Source organism: Atractosteus spatula, chromosome 26 (assembly GCF_055471065.1).
Source record: "Atractosteus spatula isolate fAtrSpa1 chromosome 26, fAtrSpa1.hap1, whole genome shotgun sequence".
Lineage (NCBI taxonomy): Eukaryota > Metazoa > Chordata > Actinopteri > Semionotiformes > Lepisosteidae > Atractosteus > Atractosteus spatula.
In genome coordinates, this window is record NC_142731.1 from 10,668,670 (window position 1) to 10,674,261 (window position 5,592).

The 5,592-nt window shown below is 43.9% G+C and overlaps 1 non-coding gene across 1 annotated transcript; it reads left to right on the forward strand.

Moving 5' to 3' along the window:
* Positions 1-957: 957 nt before the first annotated feature.
* Positions 958-1,031, forward strand: trnan-guu (transfer RNA asparagine (anticodon GUU)). The gene has a single exon. It is a non-coding gene; the product is annotated as a tRNA-Asn (tRNA).
* Positions 1,032-5,592: the final 4,561 nt, after the last annotated feature.

Genomic DNA, 5,592 nt, shown 5'->3' on the forward strand with positions numbered 1-5,592 from the left:
TGGACCTGACGAGTCTTCCGCTCAGCCCCTGCAGCACACCACCAAATATTATGATGCAACTGTAACCGATTTTTACAAACGATCTCATTCTCTCAGACTGCTGTGGTACGAGTGGAAAGTTATTTAGCTGTTATTCAGCCTCTTACATGTGGTTATCGGTCGACTGGGGCTGCGGCTGCAGCTGTGTGCGAGACCCGCTCGCTTCTCGGTGTGACTCAGTAACTCATCCGGGAATACGGAGGAAAGCAGGAGACAAATCACTAGAACAGAGCACAGCCACAGAAAATACTCCGGGACGGAAGCCTGCAGTGCAATAATAATAATAATAACAACACATCACGTCCATCTTAATCACTACAAAACCCCTAATATATCAAAACACTGAATCGTCCGATTCTGAGAGCTGTTAAGTTAGGAATGATCTGAGAATCACTAGGACGAAAACTCTCAGTAGCGGGTAACTTTTGTCACAGCTTTCATGAGAACTATTGACACAAATCGACCGACAGAAAAATCACATTCCAGAGAAACTACTCCGTAGACAAAACTGTCCCCGCTGAGAGTGACATTTAGTTGCAATTGCTGTCCGTTTAATATTGTTTTGTTACGCGTGAAACGTCCGAGGGACTATCGGATCTTCAAATACAAAATCAAATACTCAGTTTAGTTCCCCATAATTTACCAGCAACATCAGGTTCCGCAGCGACCAGACGGGACTACAGTCTCAGGCAAACTCCGGTCTCTCCTACATACATGCAACCGTTACTGACAAAGAAACATCGGACATACAGGGGAATACGGACGGCACATTCTCTTCTGAGCCTGTGTCATTACAGGTTTCGTCGTATTTCTCTTTTTGCGAGAGCCGAAATTTATTTTCCCATGAAGCATCGCCTGCCGCTGTGCTACAGGGAAGATGTGTGTCAAGTGCTGTGTTTCTCGCAGCCCTCCACCGCAGTCTCTGTGGCGCAATCGGTTAGCGCGTTCGGCTGTTAACCGAAAGGTTGGTGGTTCGAGCCCACCCAGGGACGGTGGGATTTTTTTTGTTTCAGTAGGTCAACACTCAAAAAGACATTTAAAGTAAACCGTCAGGCCTCCTAAACCTCCTTTTTTTGTGATAGAAAACAAATTTCTTGAGGGAATTAAACGTCATTTCTCTGACAACGGCTGCTGACTACACCAAAATAGTCCTTCCCAATGTGACTGTCCCCAGGTTACTTGCCCTAAACCGTAACAAAACACAGTCATCGTCAAATACGTCCAATTCAAAAGCGAAAGCGCCAACAGTGTCAGAAGACTAAATGTATCAAATTTCGTAGGGAGCAGAAACTGTTCTTTTATATCGGACTTCGACACTTTGGATCCGGCTTCTGTCTGAAACACGGCGTGAATTAGTTACTGTGGAGTTACTCCCCGCGGGCTCAGAAAACACAAATAAAAAGGTCAGGGTCCCCACTCATTTTTACCAACAAAATTCCAAAACTTTTCCATAACTTCTTTTCCTGCATAATTTACATCTCGCACGTCCTGGGTCTTCATCTTCTTGGAGCCATACCTTGTATTTTCATCTGTTAACCGGCATGGCGCGAGGCTGGCTCCCGGCTCCCGAGACCCTTCCCGCGAGAGCGACACCACGATGGTTTCATGTCGGCGACGGCAACGCCGCAGCCTCTTCTTAAAAGTTTGTTAACTTATGAACGAAATTACGCGATACAGCCATGATAATATTGGGTCAATTAAAAAAAAAAATTCCATGACTTTTCCAAAACTTCACAGATATTTTATAATTTTTCAAAACCGTTCCAGGATTTCCATGACTGTGCGAACCCTGAAAGGTAACTGCTTCTTGGGAAAATAACCATTAAGAACACGACCTTTACGTGTTTTCGACTTCTTAATATTTTTGAACGCATGCGAAAAACAAAAGGACAAACAATTAATAAATTCAATAAATGAATCAATTAGACACTCAGAAAGACTAACTGGGTGGGTCCAGCAGTTACTGGTAAGCGCGAACAGAGGCCGGCTGGGGGAACTGGACCCAGTATCGCCCAGCGGTTCTGCCAAAGTGAAGATCGCGTGCGAGGCTGGTGCAGGGATTCGGGGGCTGTTAAGAAAACACGAATGCCCACCCGCGGCCCCTGTCACGGACTCGCGTGGAGCGGGAGCTCAGCCCGCTGAGAGCCGGGTCTGCGGCGCTGGCAGGTCGAGACGCCCGGTCCGGCCCGGTCCGGCCCGGTGGTTCCCGGTCCTTTGCTCTTCCGTCTCCGAGAGAGACCAGCCCGACCGGCTCCCAGCCTGCGCTGCGCCCCCTCTCAGATCGACCCAACAGCGTACAAATATTCCGAAACACGCTGTCAAAACATCCGGCGCTGGCCTTCATCTCGCTGGACAGACCGTGTGCTCGGTGTGTGCGGAACATCGCGACCGGTCCGGGCTTTCTGAAGCTGAAGACAACGTGAAGCCCAGCCGCTCAGAGGGAGACTCTTTATTTTGACCAGATCCCTCTCGTTTTCACTACTCACTCGTTATTTTCTTTTTTTTTTACAAACCATGAACTCTTGTTTCACGTTTATATTTCGTATCTGCAGTCTTTGTTGCTGTTGTAAATGTGTCACGTTTTCGTCGAAGTCTGAACATGAAACGGTTAATAAAAAAAATTTCCCCTGCTATCAGCCGTTTCATACGCATCACATTGTACGCGGTCATATATGAATTTGAATAATTAGCACCCGAAACCTCTCGCATACCTGGACGACAAGAGAAAGCTAGGAATCGCAACAGTAGGGTTTAAGCACAGCTGTTGTTCCCAGCACATCCGCTGGAAAGTTTAAAAAAATATGTTCTTCATTCGGCGAAAAGCAGGGGAGTTGTATATAACACTATAAGTTAGCAGATAACAAATTCCTATCCGTGGTGATCCAGCCAGCTGGCACGGGCTACAGCTCCGCAGAGGACAGAGCAGAAAGTGGAAGAGAAGATGACAACATCTAAAACAACACAACGGGGCGAGACAGTGTGAACAGGGCGGGAAAGATGCGGTCATACCTGATGATTCCCCGAGTTTCGAGCGCTCCAGAGCTCTCGGGAAACTTGAAAAGGATCATCTGTCTTTTCCAAAGAGCAGCCAGGCTTTCCTGATCTCAGGTAAATCCTCCAACTCAAGAGGAGGAATAGAAGTGTAACGCGCGATTGTAGAACCCAGAACAGCGGCAACACATTTTATTCATGAATCCGACATCAGGCTCTGTTCTAACTGAACCGTTCAGCTACATTTCTTTCTTTTTAGATGTGGCTGTACTAAAGGAAATATTTAGGACATCTACACTTACAAAGCTCTTTTTAAAAGCAAGTGACTGCGAGAAATAACTCATTTTTCTCCTTAAAAAACTGTTTTCGTTTCACTGGACATTTGCTCAGTTTTTAACACGGACAGCCTTGTTTTTCAGTGCAGATTCCGTAGATAATCCGGTCTTGTTTATGAATTTGAATGGATTTAAAGAATACGAATGTTAATAAGCAATGCAATAACTGATGAGATAAGCACCATTTATTGGAATGAAGATGATCACTGATTTATTTAGTGAAATTCGACGATAATTCTGATTCTTTATTTCCTCCCGGCTCTGGTGGCAGATATTTCCGAGTCAATGAGAGAACTGTAAAGCCGCTGGCCTACCGTAGCTTATGTCGATGACAAATAATAACAGTGATTTAGAAAGTAATCGCTGTGGTCCAGAATTGAATATTTTAAAATAAATAATTTACAAACACACACACGTTATTGATCACAACTGCTCGATGGTTCTTTTCCTCAGTCGCGCAGCTCATTCTCAAATACACATCTTATGTGTTAATTATAAACATCGCAAGACAGGGCCATTGGTTATGGAAATAATCATCAGAATTATATAACAATTCCATTATATCACGTCGCAGAGGAAGCCTGTCTATCCATTACATTTTAAAATCAATTTTAGGCAACAATGTAACTGAAACAAAGGGACAGACATCGAACTATTATACTTCCGTAGAAATATAGATGGGCGATAAAAATCTCTATTAGATGTTGAATTATTAAAAGTAAATGAGAATACGCTCATTTTAGAAGCTAAACGTTAGCATGTAGTCTGCCCACCCTCCTTAATTAATTGTATTAAATGTTGCGCCCGGGAGAAGCTCCGAGCCACCGTGACCCTGAATTGGTAAGCGTTGTTACTGAAAGAGATGTGTTGCTGTTAGTTTGGGCAATGACGTGTTTATAAAACGCTGTTTGTTTTTACAGACGGAGATTTTCTGGATTTTGTTTGTTGTGGTAAGGCGGTGGCGACGATATCAGCATTTAAATCTGCACGGATAAGAGGTTAGAGATCCCGCTTTTATTTTTGGTGGTGAAGCCATTTGGAGTCTCTGCACACAGCCGAGTTAATTTCCTGAGTTTTAATTTGAAGGCTCGCACACGGCCTAACTGGGCCCGTACTTCATTTCGAAAGCGTTGGTAAAATAACAATAAATAACAGTTTAGGCTATCATTGTAAGTAAAAATGTACCCACATGGAAAAACCTATTCATCTAACCTTCTCTTTGTGTTTTTGAACGCCAGTTTTATCACTCACTTAAAACGTGTTCACGCAATAATAATGTAGGCTGGGGCGGCTAATTACAATCCAATAAAATTAAGACGAATCTGATGGGACGTCATTATCTGTAAACACAAACGATTTCTGTCTTAACTGTCAACCTTCTTTGCTACCAATCTCCATTTTGCAGCCTCGTAAAACCGTGAAAAGGTCTTTCTTTTGTTTAACCGCTTAAAAACGAAAAACACGTTTTCATTCGTTGTTTTAAACGTTTTAACGCTCGGCGTATAATCTGAGGCGCAGTACTCAATCAATCTGTACACACACGTAGGGAAAGTGGGGGGAACGCTCTCAATCAATAAATCTTTTCTTTGGGAAAAGCGGCAGACGGGGTGAACACACTGTATGTCATTTAGACGGAGCGATCCCGCTGGAACAGGCCTTGGTGCGGAGCTCGGCGCCATGGCAACAGACAGCTCCCATCCGGGCCCCCCTCTTCCGCACAGCTGGCCGCTGCGCCCTCTGGCGGACAGTAGCGACCACGCAGAGCCGGCGCCGCTCGGCAAACCCGTCAAAAGGGGAGAAAAAAATATTGTGGAGCTTCAGTACTTAAAAAGTTATATGACGTATGTGAATCTGGCCTATATTGATAACCTGCCTCTAAATACGTAACCGTAATCAGACATCAAGATCTTCAACTTTAAAACTCGCGACTTCCAGCGCAGCCTGTAGTTCTATACAGCAATGTATATTTTACATTGGTGGATGCTGCACATTTGGTGGTGGTGGAGGGGATCCCCATTACCTGTAAAGCGCTTTGAGTGGAGTGTCCAGAAAAGCGCTATATAAGTGTAAGCAATTATTATTATTATTATTATTATTATTATTATTACATATACGTGAGTTTGAGAAAAACATGATTACTGAATTTCGTTTAACTAGACGTTTTGTAATTATTTTGTAATTTTGTAACTAATGCGACGCTTTTAACCGCTTCTCACTGAAGAAGAAA